Genomic DNA, 16,997 nt, shown 5'->3' with positions numbered 1-16,997 from the left:
TTTTTCCCTCCAATATTTCCCCATCTAAAAAAGTTTCTTCTTCTATTAAGGACAAGAAAAAGTTTCCTAAAACTCAAATGATAAAAAGAAAGAAGGAACCTGAGAGTATATCTTCCTTGACTTTCTTCTCAAATCAGTTTTTTAAAAAGTACTAGATTTGAGATATGGTCCAATATATTACTTTTGAAAAAGTAACACAATTTAATTTCTATTACCCTCTTCCATCTGAAGCAGACCACTTAATCCAGGTAGGTAGAAGAAAAAAAAATCTGACCTTAATAATATGATATGAATTTACTGGAAATTTTATAAATACAACTTTTCTTGTGTTTATAAAAACACAAAAATCTGGGAAGTACACACAATAATCTATTAGTAATGTTTATCTATTGATACTGTGTGGTTTTTAAACTGTCTTTTTTGGGGGGCACCTGCCTGGTTCAATCAGTAGAGCATGTGACTCTTGATCTCAGGGTCCTGAGTTTGAGCCCCTCGTTAGGCAGAGCCTACTTAAAACAAACAAACAAAACAACAACAACAACAACAAACAAACAAAAAAACCTATCTTTTTTGTCTTATTAATGTCTTCTAATTTTTAAAGTAATGAACAGTATTATAGCATAATATAATAAAGGAAAAGGAAAATATCATATAGCATGTGAGCTAATCCCAACTCTATGACTATCCTTGAACACAAGCAGTTTAAAACAGGCTTATTACTTAATAGCTGGCTTTGCAAAGTGAACACTCTTCACCTTTTCCTGGTGCTTCAAGATTCCAGGGAAAATCCAGATCATTCCAGCACTTAGACTGAGAACCTCTCATCAAGATTTGGAGTTTCCACTACTACTTTCTATCATAGTTACTCCAAACTATTTCCCCCCAGTTTTGATATACTGGTATTGGCCCAACCATCTCCCTCAACAAGTTCCTCTTTTGACCACGAATAAATATTTTCAAGGTACTACACTTGGCTGTTTATAAAAGCTGACTTTTAATACCAATTATGTGGAGAAGATAAACATTAACTTTAAAATGTATAGGGGGAGGGGCACCTGGGTGGCTAGGTCAGGTAAGCATCGGACTCTTGATCTTGGCTCAGGTCATGATCTCACAGTTCGTGGGATTGAACCCCAAATCAGAGACTGCTTGGGATTCTCTCTCTCTCTCTCTCTCTCTCTCTCTTTCTCTCTGTCTCTCTCTCTCTCTGCCCCTCCCCTCCTTGCTATCTCCCTCTCTCTCAAAATAAATAAATAAACATTAAAAAAATAAAATGTATGGGGGAAAAGGATCATTACAGTTAATGACAAGAAAGAACAAGAAAAACACTGATTTAAAAAAAATCATGTACATGCTAAAAGAAAATCTAAGATACTACTTCAGGGTTAATCTAATTTTAACAGCAAGATAGTCTATGCAAAAGATAGATGGGTATATATATTTTTTAAACTAATAATTTATTTAAAAAATATTTTAGATTTGTATTTCCAAGAATTGTCTACTGAAGTCTGAGAAGCAATGACAATTCAGTAACAATAAGCACTTCCTAGTACCCTGATTGTGGTTTTCTACTACCATTCCCCACTGAAAAGCATCAAAGCTCCTTGAAGTTATAGCCAATTCCAGGTCTGACGCAGGAAATACACAAGAGGAGCCTTGAACAAAGAGCAAAGAAGCTATTGAGGGGTGATGGATCATGTCAAAAGACATGAGTCAATATGAAATGTCCCCATAGACCAAAGACTAGAGAAATTGAACATAAAAGAGAACTAATTCAATGGAGTGAAGCATATTTAAAATATGAAAACTCACAAATTAATTTTTGCTACTCAAGGTGAAGAAGAGAGCTCTGCTTGGGGAAAAATAACAACAACAATACAACCCAAATAAATCATCTAAGTGAATGCTGCAAAAAGGAAAAGGAAAGAAGGAAATATTTATTCTGCTCTTTCTGTACTTCAGAGTAACCAAATTGTCCTGGTTATGAGAGTTTTAATATTTTTAATGAAGAATTTCAGCTAATAAATGTGGAAAGAATGACAGAATTATAAAATTACCAATTTGCAACCCTTGATGCAAAATTCATTTACTCAATGATAATGGGGGAACTCTATAATAGAGGGGTCAGGCTGACATCTCCTGAGCTCACTGCTCAAGTTTAGTATCACTAATAGTCAAGCCATGAGACGCCATGAGCCTCCCCATAAGAGAGAAAAGGAAGCACACACACTGTAGAAAGTACTTCTGCCAATGGGTGTAGTGAATATAGTCAAACCCCTACAGCTAACTTGCATTTATAGGATGAAGGAACAAGAAACCACATGGAAACAAGCAAACTCAGAACAAGGGACAGGTGGACAGAACAATTTATTTTTTGCAACAACCTAAGCTTATCTAGTTTATAAATGATAGAACTAGGATTCAAATTTAGACTAAAAACCCCGTGTTTTTTTTCCCCACTAAAACATGCTATTGGACATAGAAAAAAGGTGAGCATAAAAATGATACATTCTGTTTGTGGTGTGTGTGTATAGTTGGTTTTAGTTTGAGGTTTTTGCTTTTAAGGCCCAATTTATTGACTGCGTGCCAGACATAGTACTAAAAGGACAACTTCATGTAACTTGTCAGTTTTGTTACCTTTTTACTTTATAGATGTTGTCACCCCCTCTCCAAACTTTAACAGTTATCCACGCAGCCAGGCAACATTTATAGAAATCCTACAAGTGAAGTGGGTAAGCACATAGGCTGTAGAGTCAGATGACCTTAATTCAAATCCCACTCCCACTACCTCTATGATATTGGACAAGTTACTTGGTCATTTATTAAGAAATTTTACAGTCACATATATAAATTATTACTGTCCCTCACAGTTCTCAGATTCTTTGACTTTGTATAAGAAAACTACTGGTAGGGGCACCTTGGTGGCTCAATTGATTGAGCATTCGACTTTAGCTCAGGCCATGATCTCCCAGTTTGCAGGTTCGAGCTCCATGTAGGGGTCTGTACTGACAGCGTAGAGCCTGCTTGGGATATTTTTTCTCCCTCTCTCTCTGCGCCTTCCCTGCTTGCATGTTGTGCTCGCTCTCTCTCTCTCTCTCAGAATAAATAAATAAATATTAAAAAATAAAAGAAAATTACTCGTAATGATGAATCACTAAATTCTACTCCTGAAACCGATATTACACTATATATTAACTAGAATTTAATTTTTTTGTTTATTATTTTGAGAGAGAGAGTGTGAGAGAAAGGGGGGAGGGGCAGAGAGAGAGAGGGAGACACAGAATCTGAAGCAGGCTCCAGACTCTGAGCTGTCAGCACAGAGCCCAACGAGGGGCTCCGACTCATGAACCGTGAGATCATGGCTTGAGCTGAAGTTGGCTGCTCAACCGACTGAGCCATCCAGGCACCCCTAATTAACTAGAATTTAAATAAAAACTTGAAACATGAAAATAAAAAGAACATTACTTGTTATATAGCATTACTGTTCACATACCTTTTCTCTATTAAAAATATTTGCTGATGATAGTGATAATGACAAGGAAATCAAACATGGTTCTTGCAAGCTCTCACAATCTATATATAATCCAAAACTAAAAGCAAGCATATATTCACATTTCTCTTTTGTCTCTTTTGTCTGAGACATTCCATTTAGTCTTTGAAATTGACATTTGTTGCTCTTGATTATAATTAGTTGGGTCTAGTGTCTGTCTGACTCCCCCATTAGACTGTGAGTTCTTAGGGGAAATATTTTGTTTAAAATTAGAATGAGTAGGGGCGCCTGGGTGGCGCAGTCGGTTAAGCCTCCGACTTCAGCCAGGTCACGATCTCGTGGTCCGTGAGTTCGAGCCCCGCGTCAGACTCTGGGCTGATGGCTCAGAGCCTAGAGCCTGGAGCCTGTTTCCGATTCTGTGTCTCCCTCTCTCTCTGCCCCTCCCCCGTTCATGCTTTGTCTCTCTCTGTCCCAAAAATAAATAAACGTTGAAAAAAAAAATTAAAAAAATAAAATTAGAATGAGTAAACAAACAAACAAACAAACAAACAAAGAATACATTGAGCTTTTTGTGTGTCTAATCTAATTATACATTAAATGAGTTTAAAGAGATATTATTGCTTCCCAAGCACATTTCAAAAAAGCACAAAGCTAACCATGCATTCAAAACAAAAGTGTTTTATTTCATTTTTATTCATCCTCTTTGCTGAAAACTTTGGAAAATGCAAATAGATTAAAAGATGAAATTTCCAACCATTTTAAACAGTTCTGTACATTTAAATCTAGATCAATCTCTTTTGACAGTTTCTGAAGCCAAAAGTATTTTAGGTACTGAAATAAAAACCCAGTCCTAGTAACTTTATTCTAAAATTAACCATTTTACCAATATACTTATGGATATGAAATATGTCTTAAATTGTTATGGAAATAATTACTGTAATATGCCAACTAATTTCACAATTATTAAAAAGTGTCATAATTAAAAGATAAAGTATGATGCTATTTTTTTCTTTGTAACAAAGAGTCACATGTTACTACTAGAAATCTTTACTTTCTTCCTTGAAATACCAGAAATTCTTCTGTAAAATAAACACATCTCATGGAGACTCTCTGGAACTAGTATAATTACCAGAGGCAATCCCTGTGTAAGATCAAAGAAGCAAAACAATAATAGGCAATGTGTGACCTCTACCATGTCACCAGAGACCAATTTTTCAACAGGGAGAAGAGTCAATAATCCAGAACAGAAAACATTAAATAACGAGAAATGCTTCCAAAGTGTGGTTTACCGCATCCATCAAGGCTGCCACACTCAGAGAGTTCAGTCTCTACGGTTTCAGAGAACAAACTTGTGTGGATTTATCACACCAATTATTCAAATCTACATAAAACACCAGAGGCAAAAACCAATTTCTCAAATGCAGAGTAGAATTTCAAAAGATACCACAATAATTTTCCAAATTTCACTGGATGCGTTAAAAAGTATAATGGGAACAGTACAGATGACTAAATCTTTTTCATATAACATTCACCTAATTTCTCTTATTTCCAATCGCCACTTATTTTTCCCAAGAAGTTGTCTACAAAGTGGGCTATAAACATTAACCAGATAAATACAATCAGTAATAATACATTGAAGACTTCTGCAGGTTTTTGTTTTGTTTTGTTTTGGTAATACTGGGTCTGTGGATCCAGAAACAGGGCTTGCTTTGGTCTCTTTTGTAATGTATTGAGATGGCCAATAAGAATTATAAGGGTGCAAAGTAGGGTAATCCCACTCATGGTAATTACAGTACAACAGAAGTACATTTAAAATTGACTTCTAAAAAGCACCACACAGAAAATTGGGCCTCTTTAGAATCAGCAAAATTTGATTGTTTTTAGATATGACCACCAAACAGCTATGTTCTTTCACAATTAGATGTGACTTAGGGACTGAACAAATATATCTGAATTTAATTTGCAAAACACCCATTCTGCTGCTAATTCATAGAGTAGTAAAAAGACTTAGCTTAGAAGAGACAGTGCTGGAAATTCAAAGCAACTGTGAACATTGTGTTCTTATATGGATTTGTTAACTCCTGCTACCTTCATCTTTCCATTCTGTCATCTGCCCATCTTTCCACCTTCTTATCTTATTAACATTGCTAATTGTATTTGTCAGTTTTGCCACAATTTCAATGCTACTTAAACAGCTGTGGGTTTTCTCTAGGCAATTATCAGTCACTACACTTAGGTTTCTAAATTAGTTGTTGAAAGGCACTTTAACCTTGAGAAAATAGACACTAAGCACACTAAGCCTTACATTTATGTATATGTTGCTCCAAAACGAGTAATTGTTAACAGAAATTGAAAAAAAAATCACAAATGTTGTAAACTCACAAATTAGTAAGAAAATGCTTAACAAAGCCTGTTACACACTACTCATCATTTAATCTTTCTCTTACTATATATATAGTAACATATACTCTCTGTACATGCATATAGCATATCAACTGGAACATCCAAATACTGCCAAATTCCTCTAACAGTCCCCTTTTACTACCTGCCAGGTGGCCAAGACCTTTCAAAGGTACCCATAATCATGGAAATGGTATCTTGAGGTCCTGGGCTCTGGTAAGGAAAGCTCTCATAACATGCAGATTCTGCCCCCCAGCCCCCACTTTCCCATTTCCCTTCTAAGAGAAAAATCCTTTACTATATTTCTTTTCCCATTCTCTATTCTTGACTCTGACATTGATTTTCTTCTTTCTACTAAAATGGACAAGAAACACATTCAGGGAGAAACACAGGTTTATGATTATTCATCAACTGATACCCACTTCTATGAAATACAACTAAATTTTTAAAACATCTTCTGTAATCTAGAAACATATTTCATGTGTCATTTATTTTCTTTATACATTAAAATAAATTCTAAGGAAACTTTTTAGAGTTCATACGTCTTGGTGTTGTTAAAGGTATATAATACCCTGTTTATAGATCAGTCAAAATCTTGTTAGAATAATTTTTAAATTAATGTAGGCTCCACCTTACCCGTCTCCCTCCCACCCCCCAATTTCAGCTCCAAGGAAAGAAAAGGGTGGTAATTCAACAGTGCAAAATTCTTCACTGAGAGACAAACATTAAAATGATAAACATTTTGGAAAGTGAAGAACACTTCAAACCCTCACTGTTCTTTCAGACCTATATTGACTCTTATACTAGTTGCCAACATTTGGTAAGGATTATCCTACCATTAGACAAAAGCAAGCATTCCTTAGATAAATCAGGAGTTTTTGCCATGAGACTCATAAAACCTTTTCACAACACAGATTTTCAAGAGAATCCTTTAAGGTTTTAGGAGGCTGCTCCTTTTACTGAGTAACAAAATACACCCCGTGGTGTCTCACTGACCCCACTCAGCTGTCCTTTGACCTCTTCAATTGTTGAAGCCTAACTCCAGGCCCACAGAATTTGCCTCCCATATCAAACAGGGGATGTTGCTAACTCCTAGCACCTGGTGTAACAAAACGCAACCGTTCTCCACTCTTCTGTCTCCTCTGCTCCTTCTCTGATCATTTTCCAGATGTTCCAGGCCCAAATGTTAAGCCAACGCTAGGTTCCAGGGTCTGCATGGTCACGAAGGCACAAACAGGGACCACGCTGAAGTGGCAATGACCCTCTTGTTCTTTTTGGCCTCAAAAGGATTCAGCACGAGGAAAAGATCTTTGCCCTTTCTTGGAAATGCCAGGCTACTCAAACACATTGTGACGTACGAAAGGAAAGACAGTCTTGGGCTATGCCCTGATAGATAAGAGTTCCTTAAACAGCATCCCTAAATCCTTAATTCCAAGCCAACTTTTAATTTTCTTTGATGCAGGGAGAAAAAAAACAGTATTGTCTTTTCCTTTTTCTAAAGTAAAAGCCTCCTAAAAATAGGGGAAAAAAACCTTTTAAAACATATATCTCAGGATAGTGTTTGATGATAATTTTTATACGGTCACTACATACCGTTTGGGTTTTTCTGCAGATACCAATAATCTAGATGTCTCTCTAATTAGACAACTTAAAAAAATAAAAACCACAGCAAAGAGGAATCAAAAACTGAATTCTTATATTAATTTAGGTATACAGGAAATACAACACAAAGGCTGTTGTCAGAAAAAAATAATTATCCAGCAATACTGAGTAAGCAAAAGCTTATTGCTGAATAAGGTTTTTTTGCCCCCTTTTTTTGTGTGTGTGGAGAGGATGGGGGAGGGGAGAGGAAAGCAGAGGGAAGGAAATGGAAGAAGAGCTCATAGAAAATATCTCCTTAATCAGTTGAAGAACCAAATACAGTAACTTTATTTAAATTCTAAATATAACTTCCTAAAACAAATTTGATCTTGAAAAATTTGGGGGGATACTATAATTGTACAATACCTTGGTTTATTTATTAACATTTTTGAATCACGGTCATGATTAAGTTGGGCTGTCAATACTTCAGGGAGCCTGTTGTCTAGATTTTACTTGTTTAAAGCTTTTTTCCACCTGCAAAAACATAAAAAAAATAAAAATATATGTAAAGATATGAATTAATTTCCAAATTCATTACATTCCAGAAGAAAATTATTTAAATATTTACAACTCTACAAAAATTACAATTAGAAATGAATTATCAAAGTCTCATGTAACTCCATATACCTCATAACTGGCAAATACAGATATTCCTCCATCTTAAATATTCCCAAATAATCATTCTTAATTACATACACTCAAAAATAATTTCTCTTGTTCTTAATATTTCCCCCTCTTCATCCTACTAAATTGAATAAATCTGTCAAGTCTGCATTTTCGACAAGTGTTACCACATGCTAAAAGCCCCACAGACTATTTTTATTTTAGGAATGAAAATAATGAAAGGCAGTTTTCTTATTCTAGGGAGTTTGAATTTCATAATCTCTGATTCTCGGCCAAAATTTATCTCCTCAAAGAACTATCAAAAATTGAAGACATAACTCATATTGCTTAAAATAATTTTTCTACTTTTTGAAACTAATGCTTTAATAATCTCTGAGAAAGAGAGACTGCAAGAAGAAAAAGAGCTACTGTTTTCTACCCTTTTGAGTAGTGTATTTCTAGAAGTAACTAAACTAAATAATTATAATTACATATAACTGGTTGAAAATTATAGGGTACATATTATTCTCTCCTTTAAGTAGATTATGTTCAAAATAAACTATTGGGTGAAAAACAGGAAATACAGTTATAAAATATCAAGTGAAATAAAAACTATTTGTCAATGATTTTAATATGTAACTTAGAAATATTTCTATTCCTGTGTTATTGTGTCTAAAGGAAAACAAAAGGGGACTTTCCTAAGAATATACTAATTTCAATATGCATATTTATAGCACTAAAATATTAAAAGTAATATTAACTTATGCTTTCTAAAGACAGTTTTCATTTTATTGTCCTTTTATTCCAATGTGAGAGAGAGGAAAGAGAAAACCATTTTAGATTTTGAAATAAAAATCTTTATCTTACCTCTCCTACTGTCAGAAGAATGTCTTCAGGCAAAAGAACAATTTAAAAAGCAAGACGCAAAAAAATATAAAAAATTAAAAAAAAAGGGCAAGACGCAGATTTTCAAACTTCTGTATCTCCCACCCACCCACCCACAAATAGACATCTTTTTGTAAGTCAGGAGTCTTGCTACCTACAACTAAACCCAAGATTACCCCATATGGTCAACAAGGTCAAACTGCATTACTGCCAATGAAACTATATGACTCCACAAGGACCTTAATGATTTTTAAAAAAGGTCAGTAATCCAATTCCAATAGCTTCAGAGTCTAAAATTGCTAATTTTTGGCCACGTGCTACACACTTCACCTGCTAGTAATGACATTTTTGTATTTTCTTCTAATTACACTCAAAGCTAAGACCTTTGGCCCTGGGCCACAGACCCCTATTCAGGCTGCACACATTCTCTTAAACGACCTGATCCTTTGTTGTCACTCTTACTCTTTCATCTATTATTTACACCCATAGAGAAGGAAGAGACTCTACCATTTGTATAGCTTAAAGCTTCTAATCATCTTAATTTCTTTGCCTTTCAACCTATGGTCTTTTTCATAGACTAATGCCAGAAAGTTTGACAAAATCATTTTTTTCAACCACATCCTCCCAGCTCCCCTTCCCCTTTCCTACTCCCTGGCCAACCTCTCTCCTGTTCCTTCTTTTACACAGGAATGATTCTGCATCAGTCCAAATTTACAAATTTTGACTTTCACCAACAAATTGAATTTCTAAGTATAATACAAAATTTCTATGTTGTTTTGACAGATCAATAACAATTATATTTCTTTCTTTCATCAAAGGACCATTAAATTAGCTGGAAGTTTACTTCAAATATGCCCCCAGTCTCACTAAGTCATGAGCATAGATTTTTCAGAATCCCCCGCAAAAATGTCAAAAAACTTAACAGTAAAGATGTTGGTTATGTGGTTATTACTTTTCCAACATTTTAATATCTACAGTTGCTCAAATGTTTACAAGAAAAAAAGGAAAGAAAGAAAAGCAAAAATATAAGGAAACTTTTTAAAGAAAACAAATTTCTTAAATAAAAAAATTTTAAATCTTTACATTTTAAGACTACTAATTCTCAAACAGCAAAATTGTCACATAAAACAATGTATATCATTGCAATTTCCCAACATTTTCCCCCAGACTTTTTTTAACTGTCCAAATACATTTTGCAAATCCAAAGCACAGAATTGTTTACCATGATGCAGTCGTGCCCCTCAGATCACAGTAGCCACCAAAAGCCTCTGATTTCCAAGATGTTTATAAAATGACATATGATCCATCTTTGCTCTCTCTTTCTCTATTGCTCAGCTTACTCTTGATTTCTAACAGTGTTTCCTTGTTGTCTGTCCTTTCTGCAGACCCCGAAACCCCTTGTCTTTTCTTATTTTCACCATTTGCTTCAACCAGCAGTTCACTGGAGACCCATCCATCTTGTAATGCCTAAAGTGACAGATGCTCTCAGGAACCACCACACTGCTGAGTGAACAAAAGATAACATCACCTCTAGGAACTCCAGAGAGAAATACAACTACAACCTTAAGACAGGGGCTGACTTGACAGACACTGGACCATAAACCTCTTCTAAGTGAAACAAAACAAAACAAAACAAAACAAAACAAAACAATTGCCACACACACACACACACACACACACAAAATCTGACACAAATCAAAGGCAGAAAAGAGTGATTATTTGTGGATTGCCTTTTCACTCTGAGGCTCACTTTTCCCTCCCAACGCCTTTATATTGGGGCAATTCACTTGCCAAGAGGCAAGAGAAGTTCTTGGGAAAAAGAGCCTTTCTCAAGTATCTTCTTTTATTCAACCATATTTGAAGTGAAATTTATTCACGTGTGTGTTTCAGTAAAGCTAAGGCTTATGACAGAGCATTCGTAAGCCTGACCTGTCCTGCTTGCATAAAGCAATATCTGGACTCAGAAATGCTGACTCAATTCTACTGCTAGGCACAGGCATGCTTTGCAAATTAAAAACACATTTAGAAATTAAAAAGCAACGTGTGACACAATGTCAACAGTATGTGTAGCTCATAAAAATGGCTCACCATTCATTCATCAGACAACTTCCAACTTGGGTTAAAAAGACAGTTAACAAGAGGATTCTGGGAAGGGCTACAGATCTCTTTTCTAACAAAGGAAGGGTTATATTAACATCTCCCAGCAACAAACTAATGACAGGGACGCTGTAGATACAGGGATGCTGCCTGATGCCATCTAGGGTTTTGTTTTTCGTTTTTTAAGCATCTTATTTTAAATCTTCATGCAGGAATAGGTAAATGCAAATTCTAACATTTAACTTTAGTTTAACTCTAAATTTACATAAATACAGCGAAGGGAAAATTTTGAAGAATAGAAAAACAAAACCTGACTTGAAGGTCACTTAAGAACATCATGTGATCAATGTCAATTACAGACATTAACAACTGTTTTTTATAATAGGTATCAAGCAACAAGGAAGAAAAATCTCTGCTACAGCTAAATTATCATTTTCAAATGATAAATTTGAATTATCATTATCATTAAATTATCATTATCAAACCAGGTAAATGATACAAATATTTATGTTAAATCTAAAATAAAGAGTGAAATGCTTAAGAAAAGTTCTGTCAACTATACTTCTAAAAAGAAATGTAAGCATTTGCCATGGCATTTCTTTGATACAAGTATTTTAATTTTCCTTTAAAATTTTTGCACAAAAAGCCTTTAGTTACAATTATTTTTCTTTGAAGTCACTAGTGACTGTCCTCTCAGTCCCATTTTACTAAAAAAATATAAAACTTAAAAGATATTTTATCTCCGGGGTTTGAACTATTTGTGGGGTAACAGAAAAATGTCCAACCTGATAAATCAACATATCTGTTTTTTAAACATTTTTTTAATGTTTCTCTTATTTCCTCAAATATTTCAGTGTATCTGTACAAATAAGATACTGCAAATATTTCAGAATCTCGGAATTTTCTGGTTTTTATTTTAATGCTGGCAAAACAGAATGCATACAAAATAATTAAATGAATATGCACAATTTATATAACTAAATGGGAAAAAGATTAAATAGAGACTGCTTATCAATATAAAAAGGACTTGTTCTAATATAAACTTGATCTTTAAACCAGATCATTTTGTTTTTTGTTTAACACACCATGATCCTAAGTAATTCACCCAGAATTACTGATCCAAAAGTACCATATCATTCAACACTTTCAAATTTTGGCATTAATACCAAAAAGAGAGACGTGACCTTGAAATGACAGTTCCATTGCAGAAGGCTCCCCCCCCCCCCAAAAAAAAGCCCACTTAAATGACTTACTTTTAAACACAATAGGATCGATATGCATGCAGGAAAAGTACACCCCTGTGGAAAGTTCTTATTGCCTGATTGATCAAAAACAAAACAAAACTTTTCTTTTTTAAGGGCCCCTTCCAGATCACAGTCAGTGCCAGAAATCCACACAGGAAAAAAATCCATCAAAATGAAACCCTAAAAGGGTTTACCCTTCACCATCCTATTTGCACTTCAAAACCCTGTAAGTCCTTCAGTTAAACCCCAGGGCTGAACCATTTCAATAATAAGAGAGGTGGCCAGAGGTGATTTATCTCCCATTTGGCCTCTGGACAGAGGCTGTAATGTCTACGAAACTTCCCTTCCCTGAATCGTACCCTCCCCCAAGTCTCAACCTTCATTTGTGCGGCTTTGGATCTGCAACCTTACAAACAACTCCTATGCCCCTTCCAATCAGATGCAAGAACGGTCTGTAACTCAAGATTTGGGTACATTTTCTTGGCAAAGCTTTCACAAAATGGAATGCTGCTGAGTAATTAGAGCTTTGAAAATACCAGGTTAAATTTCAGGTTCTCTTTGTTATAAGTGGGGGAAGAAAAGAAACTTTCTTTAGCTTCTCTCTTCTCACATATGTTAATTGTTGTCAGAACTTCTTAAACTTTTTCCAATTTATACTTTGATACTCAATGTTTCTGGCCACATCAGCCAACTTCCTGCAGTGATGTTCATCTAAATTTAAATCCTTGCATTGTAAAATATCTTATCCAACAAAGTACAGATTTCACAGGTCATACACTCCTGGGTCAAAAAGACCTTAAAAATAGATATCAGACCACTATGACTCAACTGATTTATCTTACCTACCCTTGTTATCAAATATGTACTATAACTGTCATCATACAATTTTCCTCTAGTGAAATAAACATCAAACAATGTCAACAGTTATTTACATAGAAATATAGGTCCCAGCAGTCATCAAATGTGAAACACAGTGAAGTTGTTCCTTAAAAATGAAGGATATTTTGTCAGTATGCATGAATTCTCTATTTCAAAATTACATTCACATGCGTCTTAGTGTGGAAAGAGGATGAAATATATATGCACAGTTTTCCCTGTTTTCTTTGTTGTTGTTTTTTTCATTAAATGAGAAGTTTGTTTTTCTAATTGATTCTGATAAATTCCAATTGAATGCCACATTAACAACTTGCACTAAATGATTCCACTATAGTGATTTCATTTTTACAAGTTGAAACTTTCAAGCTATGTCACTAACTTCATATATTTAAAGACTCACAGGCAAATATATATTTCACTGAAACCTAAAATCAGTTAAGAAAAATTTTGAATAATACAATTAAATATATGCTGATAGTTAAAAATACAAGAAAGACACATTTTTGTCAACTAAAAATTTTTTATGTTTTGGGGGATATTTATCAATAAAAATTATATTTCTGCCATTAAAAAATGTACCATCAACATCCTTATACCTCATTAGCAAATATTTTTCATTTTCAGAGCTCCAACTACCATGAATTCAAGAAAAAACAATCCTCACAGCAAATGACGTTATTGCATGCTACCAAGTCAATGAATCTCACACGTGTATTTGAGATAACATAATAATTCAAATTGCATAAATAAACCAGGAAAAATAGATGGCTAAAAAAAAAAAACAACTAAGAGACATGGATTATATCACTGAAACAAACTTTGGCATTAGTAACAATATTCAGGAAAACAATTTCTTAACCTACTACAGGACATAAAATAAAAACAAAAAAAAAATGCTTTCTTCAGATAATCAACAAGAGTAAATTGATCCACCACAGAGGAAATATTCAATTTTCATTAAATATTTACTCAGTGCAATAGGTTGTTAGGTCTATGTAGACCTCAAAAAAAAAAAAATAGTTCCTGTCTGGTAGGAATCAGGTCTTGGGAGAATTGAATGGAGATGAGAGGCAGTTTCTCAAGTCCTGACACTGTATTTCAAATTGACAATGCTAAAAACTGGAGATGTGCTATAAAACGTATAGTACTACTTTGAAATCTGATACAAAGAAAGTGATACTTATTATGATGAGCACTAAGTAATGTATAGAATTGTTAAATAACTATATTATACACCTGAAACTAGTATAACACTGTATGTTAACTATATTGGAATTAAAATAAAAAAACTTAATAAAAAAATAGAAAACAAACCAAAAAAAGAAAGTAATACTTAAGAGACTATTAATTTTAATAAAGTTTGACTGGATAAGCAACTTCATTTCCTATTGTAGCACAGTAAAATTCAGATGTTCAAAATCTGCAGTCCCCAACTCTCCCACTCTATAACCATAGCCCAGTCACCGATATTCTCTGGGCCTCTTATCTATAAAATGGGGAATAAAGTAAATACATTTCTAGATTGAAAACATTATGGTGGTAATGGGGGAGGGGAAGAGATCCCATTCACAGTAGCAACAACAAAAATAATACCCAGGGATCAACTTAATGACAGATACATGATAACATTTTTTAAATTGCCAATCTTTATTTAGGTGATTTAAGTGAAATTTTACACACATAGAGGAATGTGTTACGTGTTTTATTTTTATTTTTATTTTAAAATTACAGATTTAATCTCAGAGTGGTAGAGCAATTAATGTCATTCAACAATGTTTATTGAGTGTAAGGTAGAATTGAGGTTTTAATTTTTTTTTAATTCATCATCTTTTTCATTATTTATTTATTTTTAAATTTACATCCAAGTTAGTTAGCATATAGTGCAATAATGATTTCAGGAGTAGAATCCAGTGATTCCCCTACATATAACACCCAGTGCTCATCCCAACAAGAGTCTTCCTTAATGCCCCTTGCGCATTTAGTCCATCCCCCAACCCACAACCCCTCCAGCAACCCTCAGTTTGTTCTCTGTATTTAAGACTCTCATATATTATGTCCCCCTCCCTGTTTTTATATTATTTTTGCTTCCCTTCCCTCATGTTCATCTGTTTTGTATCTTAAATCTGTTTCACATATGAGTGAAGTCATATGATATTTGTCTTTCTCTGACTAATGTTGCTTAGTATAATACACTCTAGTTCCATCCACGTTGTTGCAAATGGCAAGATTTCATTCTTTTTCATTGGTGGGTAATACTTCATTATATATATGTATACCATATCTTCCTTATCCATTCATCTGCTGATGGACATTTTGGCTCTTTCCATACCTTGGCTATTGTTGATAGCTTTGCTATAAACATCGGGGTGCATGTGCCCCTTTGAAACATGTGCTAGGTGTTTTAAAGAGAAACCTAATTGTTGTAAAAATATGCTTCTCAAACAAAATCATAAAGTTAACACAATTCCACTCAAAGTATCAAAGTTTTAGGGGAACATTATGAAAACATCCATGGGGATGTTAAAAGATTACTAAAAAAAAAAAGATGGGGAAAAAGTCTCTTCAATAAAAGTTATAAGGGGAGGTAAGTCAAAATAAATGTTAAATTATATCATGAGGAAAGAGCTTTCAGTCATTAAATCTATGTCACTAAATCCAATGAACATATTTTTGGCTCTCCTCTAACATGCCTGTTGGTAGATTTCTTGAAATTTCCTTTTCTTCGGCTGGATTTCATCTGGTATTCTTCCTTCCCTAGCTGCTTCTCAGTTTCCTTTGCACTCCCACAATATACCACCCAGAAATGACATGTTGGAGTTCCACAAGGTTTAGTCTTTGTAGCCATCTTCCAAGGTGGCTTAAATGATTCTTGTCTCCTGTGTATGCCCGCCCCCACACTGAATCAGGGTTGACTTGTGCAATCACTATAATACCAAACAAATGACAGCCTGTGATTTCCAAGGTCATAAAAGATACTGCAGTTTCTGCCTTGACCTCTTGGATCACTTGCTCTAGGAGAAGACAGTCACCATGCTATAAGGACACTCAAAACAGCTCTGGGGGTGGGACCTGAGGTTTCCTGCCAAGAGACAGCACGAACTTACCTAATTGCTCTCCTTGCCTCCTGTCTGGTGCTCTCCAATCATTTCTCTGCATTACAGTGCAAATATAACCTGTCAATCCTTGCTAGAGCCCTTCATGGTTTTATATTACTCTGAGTATAAAAATCAATAGTGTAAATATCCCTGCCCATCTCTCTAGCCTTATCCTGAACTGTTCTTTTCCTAAATGTTGTGCTCCAGCAACACTGACCAGCCTTTAAACACCTATGTTCCCTCTGCCTGTAATTTCACCCATCTTATCTTTTAATTTTGCCAGTTTAAATCCCCTCATCCTTTAGATCTCAAGCATTGCTTCCTTGATCCCCTTAGTCCTTACTAAAAGCTCCCATAGGACCTTATTCATATCCTTACCAGCATTTAATTCACTGATGAGCTATATAACTTGGGTATTAATGTTTGTCTTCCCTATTAAATTCTAAGTTACATGAAGGTAGGGACTATGTTTTTCTGTTTTTGCCTATTACTGATATTGCAGCACCTATTGTAGTGCCCTCCTACAGAGCAGGTACTCATAAATACTGTTTGAATAATTTAATAATTTAAAATGCAGGGCTAACACAAGAATGAGAAGCTCATTAGAGACAGTCCAAGAAAACTTTATTATCTATAAGAATTATTATATGATACCCACAGCTAACA

General features: G+C 34.6%; 1 protein-coding gene across 4 annotated transcripts in view; it reads right to left on the bottom strand.

The window, feature by feature from the left end:
* GREB1L (GREB1 like retinoic acid receptor coactivator) overlaps nucleotides 1-16,997 on the bottom strand; it is a 178,811-nt gene that overhangs the window by 150,825 nt on the left and 10,989 nt on the right. For 2 of the 4 annotated variants that reach the window (XM_043558429.1, XM_043558432.1), the window contains exon 2: nucleotides 7,898-8,005. The gene's annotated coding sequence lies outside the window, so the exon portion shown is untranslated. Of the gene's footprint in view, nucleotides 1-7,897; nucleotides 8,006-10,241; nucleotides 10,534-12,369; nucleotides 12,677-16,997 lie in introns of those variants that run through there. The other 2 variants (XM_043558430.1, XM_043558431.1) reach the window with 2 other exon arrangements.

The sequence above is a fragment of the Prionailurus bengalensis genome, chromosome D3, assembly GCF_016509475.1.
Source record: "Prionailurus bengalensis isolate Pbe53 chromosome D3, Fcat_Pben_1.1_paternal_pri, whole genome shotgun sequence".
NCBI lineage: Eukaryota > Metazoa > Chordata > Mammalia > Carnivora > Felidae > Prionailurus > Prionailurus bengalensis.
Note: the sequence above shows the minus strand (reverse complement) of the source record. Positions and strands in the feature narration are given on the sequence as shown.